This window comes from Scardinius erythrophthalmus (genome assembly GCF_964197995.2).
Source record: "Scardinius erythrophthalmus genome assembly, chromosome: 18".
NCBI lineage: Eukaryota > Metazoa > Chordata > Actinopteri > Cypriniformes > Leuciscidae > Scardinius > Scardinius erythrophthalmus.
This window is the reverse complement of record NC_138238.1, coordinates 31,322,892-31,339,682: the sequence shown is the minus strand read 5'-3', so window position 1 is coordinate 31,339,682 and position 16,791 is coordinate 31,322,892. Positions and strand designations below refer to the sequence as shown.

The window sequence follows — 16,791 nt, the reverse complement described above, 5'->3', positions numbered from 1 at the left end:
GGGTGGGAGGGATTTGTCTGTTGAGTTTAATGTTTGTTTTCAAGGTTTCAGGGGCTTTTGGGACCCTTAACGTGCTCGAAAACTCTTGAAACTTTGCACACAGGTCAGAACCCACGGCCATCAGGGCCGGGCTGAAGCTGGTACCCGGGCGTGGCTGGGGGGCTCAACAGCGCCCCCTTGAACGGGGTTCTAAAACTTGGTCCATATATCAAACACGCTTGCATGAATTAATATGAAACTCGGTACACATATAGATCTCATTGTGCCGAACAACTTTCTCCCGGTCAAGTTTTACGCCAGCTCAACAGGAAGTCGGCTATTATGGGTTGTTTGGAAAACGCTTGCTGTGGAATGTGAAATACTCCTCCTAGAGAATTCACTGTGGCCCCTCCAAACTCGGTGTACATGTAGTCAAGACTTTGAGGATGCTAAATTGCGGACGGATTTTTGATATCTCGAACGGTTTGGCCGTGGCGAGGAATCGAATTTATGGCGAGAAAAGAGAAACACGAAGTGGAATAACTTCTGCATACATTAACTGATCTTGATGAAACTTCAGCAGTGTGTTCGTGGTAAGAGGCTGATCAGATGGATGTAACTATTGTGAGTCAAAGTTATAGCGCCACCAACTGGCAGCAGGAAGTGTGTCACTTTCAACATGCTTTTGACAAAAGTGGGGGGGTTAGTTTTAACTACAGTAAAAAAAAAATAGTTTGTATATTGTTCTCATCAAGCCGGACAACTTTCTAATTTACATTCATTCGCTCCGGCCATCAGGAAGTCAGATATTTTTGTCTGAATGTGGATTTTTTTGCAAAATCAGCCTCTGAATTTTTAGCCACTCCTCTTAAACTATTTATTTTATTCCCACCAGACTTTTTCAACATGATGAAAATACATTAAATATGCTAAATTGTGAATGGATAATAAATATCTCAAACGGCTTTGCTATGGCGAGGGATTAAAGTAATGTCCAAAAAGGAAACACTAAAAATCTTCTAATATGTAATTATATACCATTTATTTCTATATAAAAGTATACAAATATCACAACTAAACCCATTTTATTCTGTTTTTACAATTCAAGAAGAATGAAAAAGTTAAAAACAGGCTATTTAGTGCTATTTGGTTAAACAAAAAAGCAAACATAGGGCTATACTGCCCTCTTGTGTCCAAAAGGACATCAAAATAGTATATAAAACTTTTTACCAGGTAGGCCAATATTGTATTTAAATATACATTTATTAGGTATGTGTCTGAGGATATTTTCCCACCGGTTAATCGACGTGTAACACCGCTGGGGGCTTTTGAATTGCCAACTTAAAAACGAAAGTAAAATATGTTCGTCCGCAGTGACATTGATAGTGGTTGAGCGAGCGTTTCAAATGAATTCCTATGAAAGTAGGAATTAACTGAAAAACGTTCACTCTGTTCTGCTCGTTCCTCACCGTGGATGCGCACCGTTTTAAATCGCTAATATGAGCATTTTAGTTTAATTTTAAAATTAGCACCTTTTGGGGGGAGCATTGCTTGAAATTATTTTACAAAAGCACAATGTTGTGTTTTATTGCGACTGTACACAAATATAAGTTAACACTTTGCAGTTTGAATGTCGTCCTGTATAATGACGGAGTATGTTTTTATGTGTCCACTGTTCAATCGCACCCACGCCACACACACACACACATACACACGGTTTACTATCTTTGTTGGGACTCTCCATAGACTTAATGGTTTTATACAGTACAAACTGTATATTCTATCTCCTCACACTAACCCTAGCCCTAAACCTACCTATCACAGAAAACTTTCTGCATTTTTACATTTCCAAAAAAACTCATTCTGTATGATTTATAAGCTTGTTTACCCATGGGGACCTCTATTTAGGTCCCCACTGTGACACGAGTCCCCATGAGTCTGTGTGCATTCAGGTTGAAGTCCCCACCGGGATAGAAAAACATGAACACACACACACACACACACACACACACACACACACACACACACACACACACACACACACACACACACACACACACACACACACACACACACACATTCCAGCATTGCAATCTTGACATTGCAGCCTGTTCATTATAGCCTTCATATAATACTAAAATAGTCAACCTAACATATAAAAATTACACTGCTCTAAATAGTCAGTAGTACAATTCATACATTCACAGTAAGTACCGCTCCACTGTGATGTTTCCAAGCACATTTTTGTGCTTGTGAAGAGGATGATTTTTTCCATCGATATTGGAACACGAGTGAAGAACAAAGCATATAATAAAGAATAGTTTAGCATTCAAATACATCGCAAATGTTGAAACATTTTGATTCTAATGAGAGGGTTACGTGAGCCCAACACTGCTTTCTTTCATTTTTATTTTTACATTAAATTTAAAGGATTTGTTGTGGAATATTTTGAGTGTATCATCAAATCAGAATAAGGTAAGTCAAGTAGTATTTTCTGTCTTTTAAATATTTATATACATACACATATATATATATATATATATATATATATATATATATATATATATATATATATATATATATATATATATATACACATATATACATATATATATATATATATATATATATATATATATATATATATATATATATATATATAATATAGCTGAGAGCAGCGATGAAGGGCCAAAGCCGGCGGTACCGCCACCCCGGTGCCTTTAGGTAACTAAAGGCACCGGGGTTGCGGTGCCACCGGCTTGGGCCCGTAATCGCTGCTCGCAGCTATATTTATTATTATTATTATTATTATTATTATTATTTTGTCAACCTTTCGGGCACTTTTGGGGCCCTTAACATGCTCGAAAACTCTTGAAATTTTGCACACAGGTCAGAACCCGCGGCCATCAGGGCCGGGCTGAAGCTGGTACCCGGGCGTGGCAGGGGGCCTCGACAGCGCCCCCTGGAACGGGATCCGAACACTTGTCCATAAATCAGACACGCTTGCATGTAATAATATGAAACCCGGTACACATATAGACCTCATCGGGCCGAACAACTTTCGTGCTCTAAGTTTTACGCCAGCCCAACAGGAAGTCGGCTATTTAGCGTTGTTTGGAAACGCATGCTGTGGAATTTAATGTACTCCTCCTAGGGAATTCATCGATTCGCCTCCAAACTCGGTGTGCATGAAGTCAAGACATTGAGGATGCTAAATTGCGGACGGATTTTTGATATCTCGAACGGTTTGGCCATGGCGAGGAAACGAATTTATGGCGAAAAAAAGAAACAGGAAGTGTGTTATAACTTCTGCATACATTAACTGATCTTGATGAAACTTCAGCAGTGTGTTCGTTGTAAGAGGCCGATCGCACAGATGTGACTATTGTGAGTCAAAGTTATAGCGCCACCAACAGGCAGCAGGAAGTACATCACTATTAAAATGCTTTGAAATCACTGTCTTATTTTTACCAGATTTGCTTCAAACTTTATGTGTACAATGTAGACACACGGCAGATGTAAACCTGTGAAAGGATTATTGATATCTTAGATACTGTTGCCGTGGCAACGCATCAAACTTTAATATTCTTTTTTTATGCTTTTGAGACTCTTAACATACTTGAAATTGCATGAAACTCGACAGACACATCACATTTATTAGCCCGTAGACATGTGCAAAGTTTCAGAAACGGGTGTGGTGAGGGGCTCAGTAGCGCCACCTTTAGTCATAAGTGGGGGGGTTAGTTTTATCAACAGCAACAAAACTTGGTATGTTTATTGTTCTCATCAAGACGGACAACTTTCTAATTTACATGATCTATCTCTGACCAACAGGAAGAGAGATATTTTGGTTTGAATGTGGATTTTCTGAAGAATTTTCTCTCCCTCTCTCTGTGTCTCTGTGTGTGTGAGGGGAGGGGGGATTTGACTATTGCTTTTATATTGTTAATCAAGGTTTCAGGGGCTTTTGGGGTCCTTAACGTGCTCAAAATCTCTTGAAACTTTGCACACAAGTCAGAACCCCCTGCCATCAGGGACGGGCTGAAGCTGGTACCCGGGCGTGGCAGGGGGGCTCAACAGCGCCCCCTTGAACGGTGTCCCAAAACTTGGTCCATAGATCAAACACGCTTGCATGAATTAATATGAAACTCGGTACACATATATATCTCATCGGGCTGAACAACTTTCCCCTGGTCAAGTTTTACGCCAGACCAACAGGAAGTCAGCTATTATGGGTTGTTTGGAAACGCATGCTGTGGAATTTGATGTACTCCTCCTAGGAAATTCATCCATTCGCCTCCAAACTCGGTGTGCATGAAGTCAAGACATTGAGGATGCTAAATTGCGGACGGATTTTTGATATCTCGAACGGTTTGGCCGTGGCAAGGAAACGAATTTATGGCGAATAATTCAAACAGAAAGTGTGTTATAACATCTGCATACATTAACTGATCTTGATGAAACTTCAGCAGTGTGTTCGTTGTAAGAGGCCGATCACATGGATGTGACATTTGTGAGTCAAAGTTATAGCGCCACCAACTGGCAACAGGAAGTGTGTCACTTTCATAATGCTTTGAAATCACCCTCTTATTTTTACCCGATTTGCTTAAAACTTTATGTGTATAATGTAGACACACGGCAGATGTAGACCTGTGAAAGGATTATTGATATCTTAGATACTGTTGCCGTGGCAACGCATTAAACTTTAATATTCTTTTCGGATGCTTTTGAGACTCTTCACATGTTTGAAAATGCATGAAACTCGACAGACACATCACATTTATTATCCAGTAGACATGTGCAAAGTTTCAGAAACGGGCGTGGTGAAATGGCTCAGTAGCGCCACCTTTAGTCAAAAATGGGGGCTTAGTTTTTCCTAGAATCACAAAACTTGGTAGGTGTATTGTTCTCATCAAGCCGGACAACTTTCTAATTGACAGTTATTAGCTATGACCAACAGGGTGTCGGATATTTTGGTCTGAATATGGATTTTTTGCTAAATCAGCCTCTGAGTTTTTAGTTGCTCCTCCTAAAAGGTTTATTTTATTCCCACCAAACTTTTTCAACATGATTAAAATATATTAATGATGCAAAATTGTAAACGGATATTGAATATCTCAAACGGTTTTGCTATGGCGAGGGATTAAATTTATGTCAAAAAGGAAGCAGGAAACATCTCAACATAACTTCTAAAAATGTAATTATACACCATTTATTTTTATGTAAAATGATACAAATATTAGAACTAAACCCATTTTATTCTGTTTTTGCAATTCAAGGAGTATGAAAAATTTAAAAACAGGCTATTTAGTGCTATTTGGTTCAACAAAAAATCAAACATAGGGCTATACTGCCCTCTTGTGTCCAAAAGGATATTAAAATAGTATATAAAAAGTTTTACTAGGTAGGCCTATTGTATTTAAATATAAATTTATTAGGTATATGACTGTGAGGATATTTTCCCATCGGTTAATCGACGTGTGACACGAGCGGCTGCTTTTAAATCGCTAATATAAAAGTGAAAGTAAAAAACGGAGGTCCGCACGGACATTGATAATGGTGCACGTTGGAAAAAATGATACTTTTAAACATAACACTAAACCGCCATCAGGTGTCACCAGGCGACCATCTTAATGAGCGAGTCATTGATTCATTCGTTCAAACGATTCGTTCGAATGACTGAGTCATTCATGATTGAGACAGATGTTTATGGATTGACCATTGAATCTTTGAGTCAACCGATTCGTTTCAAAATGCTGAATCATTAAGTAATGAGAAAACAAGTTGCTGTGAGATGCACGATGGTTCTGCTGATCTTTGTTTAACTATTTTTGCTGCTGAAACAGAACAAAAACAGTCAATATTGCATCTAAAATGTAAGTGACTTAATTGTAACTGTTTATTAACCTGTTGTATGAAATCAATGTCACAGTTTCAATTGTGATTGTATTCAGGAAATAGTTGCCTACTCGTCAAATGAGGTTGCTTAACTCTTATCATATGTTAGAAAATATATAAAAAACTCCATATTTGTAATTTTTATAGTCAGTATGTTGTTAACTGCGTTGCGTTTTTGTGTGCTGCGCTCATTTGTTTACAATTCTCCTGGAGAAGCTGCATGAGCCTCAGCAGGGCAACCTTGTTACCATTGATCAGTAATACATTTATTATGAACTGCTGATTGCAACTTAAAATGAATGTAATGAAATTAGAATAATCTCTCGTTTTAGTGATTCCCAAGTTATTTTTTTGTTATTGACGTTCTAATCAGGCTATACTCTGGTCGGGCAAGTAAAATTCTCTTTCAGGTAGGCCTATTGTATTTATATATAAATATATTAGGGATGTGACTGTGATAAAATTTTCCCACCAGTTAATCGACGTGTGACACCGCTGAGGGCTTTTAAATCGCTAACTTAAAAGCGAAAGTAAAATACAGACGTCCGCACAGACATTGATAATGGTGCGGAGTAGAGCGAGCATTTTCAATGTATGCCTATGGAAGTAGGAATGAACTTAAACATTTTATTTATGTTTTTATGTGTCCACTGTTCAACCGCAACCGCGTCACACACACACACATTCCAGAATTGCAATCTTGACATCGCAGCCTGTTCATTATAGCCCTAATACAATATAATAATAAAAATAGTCAACCTAACATATACGAATTACACTGCTCTGTTTAAATAGTCAGTAGTACAATTTGTACCATTCACAGTAAGCAGAGCTCCACTGTGATGTTTCCAAGCACATTTTTGCGCGTGTGAAGAGGATGATTTTTTCTATCGATATTGGAACATGAGTGAAGTACAAAGCCTATAATAAAGAACAGTTTAGCATCCAAATGCATCGCAAATATTGAAATTTTTTATTCTAATGAGAGAGATACGTGAGACCAACACTGCTTACTTTCGTTTTTATTTTTACATTAAATTTAAAGGATTTGTTGTGGAATATTTTGAGTGTATCATAAAATCAGAATAAGGTAAGACAAGTAATATTTTCTGTCTTATATATATATGTGTGTGTGTGTAAATATACATATATATATATATATATATATATATATATATATATATATATATATATATATATATATAGACATAGATAGATAGAAAGATATATATATATATATATATAGATATAGATATAGATAGATAGAAAGATATATATATATATATATATATATATATATATAGCTGCGAGCAGCGATGGAGGGCCAAAGCCGGCGGCATCGCCATCCCCGGTGCCTTTAGGTTACTAAAGGCACTGGGGTTGCGGTGCCACCGGCTTGGGCCCGTAATCGCTGCTCGCAGCTATATTTATTATTATTATTATTATTATTATTATTATTTTGTCAACCTTTCGGCCACTTTTGGGGCCCTTAACATGCTCGAAAACTCTTGAAACTTTGCACACAGGTCAGAACCCGCGGCCATCAGGGCCGGGCTGAGGCTGGTACCCGGGCGTGGCAGGGGGGCTCAACAGCGCCCCCTGGAACGGGATCCGAACACGTGTCCATAAATCAAACACGCTTGCATGTAATAATATGAAACTCGGTACACATATAGATCTCATCGGGCCGAACAACTTTCGTGCTCTAAGTTTTACGCCAGCCCAACAGGAAGTCGGCTATTTAGGGTTGTTTGGAAACGCATGCTGTGGAATTTAATGTACTCCTCCTAGGGAATTCATCGATTCGCCTCCAAACTCGGTGAGCATGAAGTCAAGACATTGAGGATGCTAAATTGCGGACGGATTTTTGATATCTCGAACGGTTTGGCCGTGGCGAGGAAACGAATTTATGGCGAAAAAATGAAACAGGAAGTGTGTTATAACTTCTGCATACATTAACTGATCTTGATGAAACTTCAGCAGTGTGTTCGTTGTAAGAGGCTGATCGCACAGATGTGACTATTGTGAGTCAAAGTTATAGCGCCACCAACAGGCAGCAGGAAGTACATCACTATTAAAATGCTTTGAAATCACTGTCTTATTTTTACCAGATTTGCTTCAAACTTTATGTGTACAATGTAGACACACGGCAGATGTAAACCTGTGAAAGGATTATTGATATCTTAGATACTGTTGCCGTGGCAACGCATCAAACTTTAATATTCTTTTTTTATGCTTTTGAGACTCTTAACATACTTGAAATTGCATGAAACTCGACAGACACATCACATTTATTATCCAGTAGACATGTGCAAAGTTTCAGAAACGGGCGTGGTGAGGGGCTCAGTAGCGCCACCTTTAGTCATAAGTGGGGGGGTTAGTTTTATCAACAGCAACAAAACTTGGTATGTGTATTGTTCTCATCAAGACGGACAACTTTCTAATTTACATGAACCATCTCCGACCAACAGGAAGAGAGATATTTTGGTTTGAATGTGGATTTTCTGAAGAATTTTCTCTCCCTCTCTCTGTGTCTGTGTGTGTGTGAGGGGAGGGGGGATTTGACTATTGCTTTTATATTGTTAATCAAGGTTTCAGGGGCTTTTGGGGTCCTTAACGTGCTCAAAAACTCTTGAAACTTTGCACACAGGTCAGAACCCACGGCCATCAGGGCCGGGCTGAAGCTGGAACCCGGGCGTGGCTGGGGGGCTCAACAGCGCCCCCTTGAACGGGGTTCTAAAACTTGAACCATATATCAAACACGCTCGCATGAATTAATATGAAACTCGGTACACATATAGATCTCATCGGGCCGAACAACTTTACCCCAGTCAAGTTTTACGCCAGCCCAACAGGAAGTCGGCTATTATGGGTTGTTTGGAAAACGCTTGCTGTGGAATGTGAAATACTCCTCCTAGAAAATTCACCGTGTCCCCTTCAAACTCGGTGTGCATGTAGTCAAGACTTTGAGGATGCTAAATTGCGGACGGATTTTTGATATCTCGAACGGTTTGGCTGTGGCGAGGAATCGAATTTATGGCGAGAAAAGAGAAACACGGAAGTGGAATAACTTCTGCATACATTAACTGATCTTGATGAAACTTCAGCAGTGTGTTCGTGGTAAGAGGCCGATCAGATGGATGTAGCTATTGTGAGTCAAAGTTATAGCGCCACCAACTGGCAGCAGGAAGTGTGTCACTTTCAACATGCTTTTGACAAAAGTGGGGGGGTTAGTTTTAACTACAGTAAAGAAAAAATAGTTTGTATATTGTTCTCATCAAGCCGGACAACTTTCTAATTTACATTCAATAGCTCTGGCCACCAGGAAGTCAGATATTTTGGTCTGAATGTGATTTTTTTTGCAAAATCAGCCTCTGAATTTTTAGCCACTCCTCTTAAACTATTTATTTTATTCGTACCAAACTTTTTCAACATGATGAAACTACATTAAATATGCTAAATTGTGAATGGATAATAAATATCTCAAACGGTTTTGCTATGGCGAGGGATTAAATAATGTCCAAAAAGGAAACACTAAAAATCTTCTAAAAATGTAATTATATACCATTTATTTCTATATAAAAGTATACAAATATCACAACTAAACCCATTTTATTCTGTTTTTGCAATTCAAGAAGAATGAAAAAGTTAAAACAGGCTATTTAGTGCTATTTGGTTCAACAAAAAAAGCAAACATAGGGCTATACTGCCCTCTTGTGTACAAAAGGACATCAAAATAGTATATAAAACTTTTTACCAGGTAGGCCAATATTGTATTTAAATATACATGTATTAGGTATGTGTCTGAGGATATTTTCCCACCGGTTAATCGACGTGTGACACGAGTGGGTGCTTTTAAATCGCTAATATAATAGTGTAAGAAAAATAATGATAATGTTGCACACACAAATCACACACATGTGGGAAAGAATGATGCTTTTAAACAACACTTAACCGCTATTAGGTGTCGCCAGGCATCCATCTTAATAAGCGAGTCATTGATTCATTCGTTCAAACGATTTGTTCGAATGAGTCGATCATGATTAAGACAGATGTTTATGGATTGATCATTCAATCTTTGAGTCAACCGATTCGGTAAAAATGCTGAATCGTTCAGTTATGAGAAAACACGTGATGCGTGATGGTTCTGCCGTGATCTTTGTTTAACTATTTTCGCTGCTGAAACAGAACAAAAACAGTCAACATTGCATCTAAAATGCAAGTGACTTAATTGTAACTGTTTATTAACCTGTTGTATGAAATCTAGGGGTGGGAGAAAAAATTTATTCTTAGATGCATCGCGATGCGGACGTGGACGATTATGAATCGATTCACAAATGTCAAAAAATCGATTCTCTAAAAAAATATTTTTCTAATAACGTAATATTGACGGAAGGCAAAAGGCGGAACTCTAAGCGGACGTGCGTGCAGTCTGTGGCGCGCACATAACAGAGAAGTTTCTTCTGCTCACCAAGGCTGCATTTATTTGATTAAAAATACAAACAAAAACAGTAATATTGTAAAATATTATTCCAATTTAAAACAGCTGCTTTCTATTTTAATATATTTTAAACTGTTATTTATTCCTGTGATCAAAGCTGAGTTTTCAGCATCATTACTCCAGTCGTCACTGTCACATGATCCTTCAGAAATTATTCTAATATGATGATTGATACTCAAGAAACATTCATTATTATTTTAAATGTCGAAAACAGTTGTGTACAGTCTTTGATGAATAGAAAGTTCAAAAGAACAGCATTTATCTGAAATCTAAAGCTTTTGTAACGTTAAACACTACCGCTCAAAAGTTTTGGGTTAGTAATAATTAAAATTTTATTTTTTGGGGAAATAAATAAAATAAATCAGTACTTTTATTTATGAAGGATGAGTTAAACTGATCAACAGTTACAGTAAAGACATTTATAATGTTAAAAATATATATATTTGAAATATATGCTGTTCTTTTGAACTTTACATTCATCAAAGCATTTTGAAAAAAAAAAAATCTGTACACAACTGTTTTCAACATTGAAAATAATAATGAATATTTATTGAGCATCAATCATCATATTAGTATGATTTCTGAAGGATCATGTGACACTGAAGACTGGAGTAATGATGCTGAAAACTCAACTTTGATCACAGAAATGAATTACTATGTAAAATATTTAAAAATTGAAAACAGCTGTTTTAAATTGGAATAATATTTCACAATATTACTGTTTTTGTTTGTATTTTTAATCAATAAATGCAGCCTTGGTGAGCAGAAGAGACTTCTCCTAAAAACATTAAAAATCTTACTGACCCCAAACTTTTGAACAATAATATATATATATATATATATATATATATATATATATATATATATATATATATACATATATATGTATGTGTGTGTATGTATGTATGTATGTATGTATGTATATATATATATATATATATATATATATATATATATATATATATATATATATATAAATATATATATATATATATATATATATAAATATAGCTGCGAGCAGCGATGGAGGGCCAAAGCCGGCGGTACCGCCACCCCGGTGCCTTTAGGTAACTAAAGGCACCGGGGTGGCGGTGCCACCGGCTTGGGCCCGTAATCGCTGCTCGCAGCTATATTTTTTTTTTGTATCTCATTTTCTACATTTTCTAGATAAAATTACTTAAAAAACAAAAACAATGGATGTTTCCTGAACTATAGGCACTTTTATTGTGTGATATGGTGTGATTTTAATTAGCCTTCAACTAACAGATTTCAACCTTTTTATTTGTGTTATTCCGAGTGAAAAATAATGTGCTTAACTAATTGAATGTGCAATTGTAGTATATTTTTTAAAAACTTTAGCAGATAATATAATATCAATGAAATAAAATGCCATTTAAGTGTACTTAAAGAGAAGTTCTTAACACACTTGTTAAAAACAACAAATGCCTTGTTATAAGGTCCTCTTTAAAATAATTTCAAATTAAGAAATATGCTTATTTTGATCTGTTGACTAACATACTTCAGCACATATAAATCACTTGATGATAATTTGTAGTTATTTGATATTACATTTTAAGTATGTATGTTAAATTGTATCTTCATCATTGCAAATGTGAAATAGAAATTAACATTTGACAGACTGTCTGTCAGTTTTGGTGTCTTTTCCACTAGGACCATCAATTTTGTCCCTAATAAAAAATTTTTTACATGTATTTTTATATAATATTTATGTAGTATTTGCTCTCTTATAATTTGAGTTGTTTTTTTTTCTGTTTCATTACTCATTGCTTAGAAGTCATCTGTAATGCAAGACACAGTACTACATACTTAATCCAGATCAGTATTGTTGGGGGGAGGGTGGAAGCATGTCAATAAAGAAAGTCAATGTTTACGACGCTCTCTTAGTAGATTTATTGTTTTACTATTTCATCTGCATTGAACAAGTGTAACACGTCACATCACAAAAGACTGACAAAAGCCTTGTTTGTTTCTAAGCATATACTGTACATGTTAGTTTGTCATTTTCCACGATCTCAGCTGAAATCATTGACACATCATCCATTTATCACCACATCTGGCACACCTTCTTTTAGGCTGATGTGCTGTCTCTCAGTGTTGTGAAATATTTGCACTGTCCTGTGGTATGTGACGAGCTCTCTTCAACCTTCAGGATGAGAGAACATATCCAACCATACACACCCCACACCCATGTGCATCCCTCACCGTCCTCCCACATTATGAGACCTGATCTCTGGGTCCTCACGACTGGAGAGACACAGGAGCATTTGTGCCCTGAATACATTTTCAACCACCAAACAAAACCTCAAACTCACACACCTAACATGAGACAAAGAAAGAAAGAAAGAAAGACTCAAAAAATAGCTCTTTGGCTGAACATGATTCAGTCATATGCAGTGGACCCATGTGGTTGAAACAAGTAAAACCCAATAAAATCAACCTTGTAAAACTAACTAGAATCAGTGGTGTTCAATTAACATGAATAAATTGTTTTAGTTGAATAAATGGTTTTCATTTAACTTGAATTACAGTATTCAAGCTTAGAATTATACAAGCTAACAAAGTGTTACTTTCCTTTACACATTGTCAGGTTTATGTTCGGTTTTGGTACTCTTATTTTGATTTTAGCTCAGTTCTATGTTCTCTGTGCTCCTGATTCCTGTGTTTATTTCCTGCCTACCTTAGACCCCGTTTACACGAAGGGAAGACGCAGATATTTCCCTGCGGTTTGGCCTCTCATTTACATGAAAAACCCGTTTTTATCACAGAAAAGGATTATTTCTAAAAACTCCGGCCAAAGTGGAGATTTCTGATAACGCTGGTTATGTGTTGCCGTGTCAACTGGGAGAAACAGGGTTTTAGGTTCTCAAATGTCACATTATGCCCCAGAAAATGCTTAACGTCATGTGAGCGCCCTATGTTTACAGTTTGTTTGGCTACTGATCATGGATGCTACCATGTTAAGGTGGTACTCATTTCTACTTTTGTGCAAACGCTTTTGGCCTGTTTGTATTTGCAAATACAACTGCTCTACTATATCGAGGAGCAGAGGCGAAGGAGGGCACGGAGGCATATTTGTTGTTTTGAAAGGAACAGGAAGTCGCTCGTGTTATTCGTTGTTGTCGATTCTGAGGATTCTGATTGGTTGCATGGCTTTATCCTTCTCCCTACACTGCCGCCCATAGGTTTGGCATAGTTATGATGGCGCTCAACGGCATATTTATGCGGGTTGAAACGGAGGGGGGGGGGAATATTGTTTCTCTAAATACCCGGCTATGTGTAAATGTCGCCTTAATTGATCTAGTTTCCTAGTGTGTTCCTGTTTGTTACCATAGCACATAATTGTGTCCACCTGCCCATTGTTAATTCACTCATTTAGTCTCTGTACATATACTTCCTGTGTAGTTTAGTTCCTTGTCCATTCTTGCATTGATACTGTTGGCTTGCAGTTTCCTTTTGTTCCTGAGTGGTTTCCCCCATGTGCATTTTTTTTTTTTTTTTTTTTTTTGTAAATAAATACGTTTGCTGCTGCTAGATCCCGCCTCTGTATTTCCTTGCTCCTGCAGCAACCAGCACGTTAACAGAAGAACGAACCAACCATAAAATATGTATCTAGTAGAGGTGGGCATAGATTAATTTTTTTAATCTAGATTAATCTAGATTAATTTTGAAATTAATCTAGATTAATCTAGATTAAAATGTCTCATTTGAATTCTGCCGAAGGCATTCAGAATATGTGTGCTACCCAAATAATGACTATAAAAGTAGCCTAAGTCTTTGAGAACGGGTTTCTCAAGCCAGGTGGCGCATTAGACCAGGGGCTCATCTCCTGTTTCCAAAATGCATCACAAACTGCTTGAGAAAGCTGTTCTACTCATAGACTGTAAAAGGTTACTTCTGTACTGTTACCGTCCGTAGGCAACATAGGCCTATGTTATTATCAACTACTATAGGCTATCAATTAGGGATGGGCGATATGGCCTAAAATCTATATTGTGATATACATTGCAGCCTCTTGCGATAACGATATACAGTATATTATAATAAAACCATTTCAGAACAGGTTACACAGACCCTGCTAAACAACTGCTATTTTTTTAAAGGGTATATGTAGTTTTGAGAACATATATTGTGCAAAACTGTAAGTATACAACATAATTTTGCAGATAAATAAATTTTAAGTTCACTAGCTGCAGAGATGTTAAGTAGGTCTAATGTTTATTATGGCTTGGAGCTTATGAAACCCCAAATTTAACTGTCTAACTGATGTCTTTTCAGTTAAAAAGAAACACAACAACGATTCTTTAAATCGGGCGTAGACAGAGATTGTGTGTTAACGTTACACCACTAAGATATATTGGAATGAGAATAAGACGCGCGCGCTGGTATTCAGTGATGTCATGTTTCGTTTTGAATTTGAGGTGGTAGAACGGATTAGTCGTGTGTTAACTTACCGAACCGTTACCTCACCACACACTCGGATAGTTTGCTGCTGTTTGTCGGACGGCTTAAATCCGAACCAAGTCCAAATAATGGATGTTGCAGCTTTCACTTACAGCCGTGTTTACTTAAGATGACGACGAATATGCGTTGCAGCCGGGTTTACCTCGCGGCCGCGGGTAGATTGCGTCATCATAGCTTGTGTAGTAGAGCCATCTCCCAACCCAACTTGGGGAATAGATTAACGGCGATATTGCTGCGTTAACGCCGATAACGGCCCACCACTAGTATCTAGCATCAGTTCTTTCAACTGTCACACCCAAAGACGTTCTCATCTCCCTCTCACAAGACGGCTGTCACCTGGAAGACTACGTGGAGGAGTTCCTCAAGATTAGCCACCTGGTTTCCTGGTTTCCTGTGGCTGAGTGGCTCCTCTCTCTCAGTAAGCGAAGTTGATGAAGACACCAGCGCCATTCAGATGCAGCCTCCCCAGCCCACTTGAGTAATCCTGTTGCCGTTGCTCATTATCGTAGCAACACCACCTGTCTCGGAACTCCTTCCCAGTCCTTACCCACTCCTCCTGTCACGGACCCTTAGCTCATCCAGCACCTCACCACACCTACCACGGTCACAGACCCAGAGCCAGAGCCAACACCCGCCAAGGACCCTCCATGGATGGAGAAGTACACCCTTGAGCTAAAGCCTGCAGCCATACTCATCCAGGAACCTGAGCCAGTCTTCATATCTGACCAGGTGCGATAGTTAGCACCCTTTGCTGTCATTCTCAGGCGGAGAAAGCGTTCTTGGATGGTTCCAAACTCTTACTCCGAAAGCATGGCCATGGGAACGTTGTGGTCGCGGCTCGCATTTGTTTTTCAAAAGACCGCAAGCAACCTCAGCTGCCTCAAGTCCTGGTCCTTCTACCTTTGGGTACAAGAACTCGATGGTGAAGCGCTGAATCGGGAGCGAGCCTCATCCCACCCCCGTTCCATTCTTCCAGGAAGTTAATGATGAGCTCACCAAGTTGTGGAAGGCACCTTTTTTCTGCCAGAACACGGCTTGCAGGCTTGTCAGCCCTCATTACCCTCGATGGAGCGTTGGCCCGGGGATACTTGGAGGACCCACAGATGGAGTGTGCGATTGCGGTGCATTTATGCCCAGTAGGTGGGCATAAACAAACAATATAGTAGGTTGCGGTTCCTTAGGGAAGCACATCCTGAGAGGATCACGGAAGTTGAAGCCTCCAAGACCTCCCCTCATCCCCTCTTGGGATCTCTCCTTGGTCTTACAGGCCTTACGGAGGGACCCGTTCGATCCCATTGGAGTCAGTCGAGCTCAGTGCCCTCTCCACGAAGACAGCCCCCCTGACTCCGTCAAGAGGAAGGGGACCTTCAAGCCTTTTCCATCAGCAATACATGCCTAGAGTTCGAGCCGGCATACTCTTGCGTGGTCCTGAGCTATGTGCTACGGCTATGTGCCCAAAGTTCCCACTACTTCCTTCAGGGACCAAGTGGTGAACCTGCAAGCGCTCCCTCGTGACGAGGGAGACCTAACCCAGTCTCTGTTGTGCCCATTGCGCTCTATCTGATATCTGAAGATTGGATCAGCTCTTTGTCTGCTTCGAAGGTCAGGAGAAGGGGAAGGCTGTCTCCAAACAGAGAATGGCCCACTGGATAGTGAATGCCATTCATCTGGCTTACCAAGCCCAAGATGTGCCTTGTCCTTTGGAGCTCAGAGCTCATCCAACATAGGCATTGAGGCCTCTACAGCCCTGGCTAACGGTGCTTCTTTGGCAGACATTTGCAGAGCTGCAGGCTGGGCTAAACCCGACCTTTGCGAGATTCCATAATCGCGATCATTCGCACAGAACCAGTGTCATTCCGAGTTTTGGGTTATAAAAGGTAAGGCTTGTACAACTTGTTAGTGTAGTGATTGCATGAGCGCCCCCCCCTCCA

At 38.8% G+C, this 16,791-nt stretch overlaps 1 protein-coding gene across 1 annotated transcript in view; it reads right to left on the bottom strand.

Annotated features, from left to right (window-relative positions):
- pth3r (parathyroid hormone 3 receptor) overlaps positions 1–16,791 on the bottom strand; it is a gene marked incomplete at both ends in the record, with an annotated part of 55,314 nt that overhangs the window by 27,621 nt on the left and 10,902 nt on the right. The gene's annotated exons all lie outside the window — the stretch shown is intronic.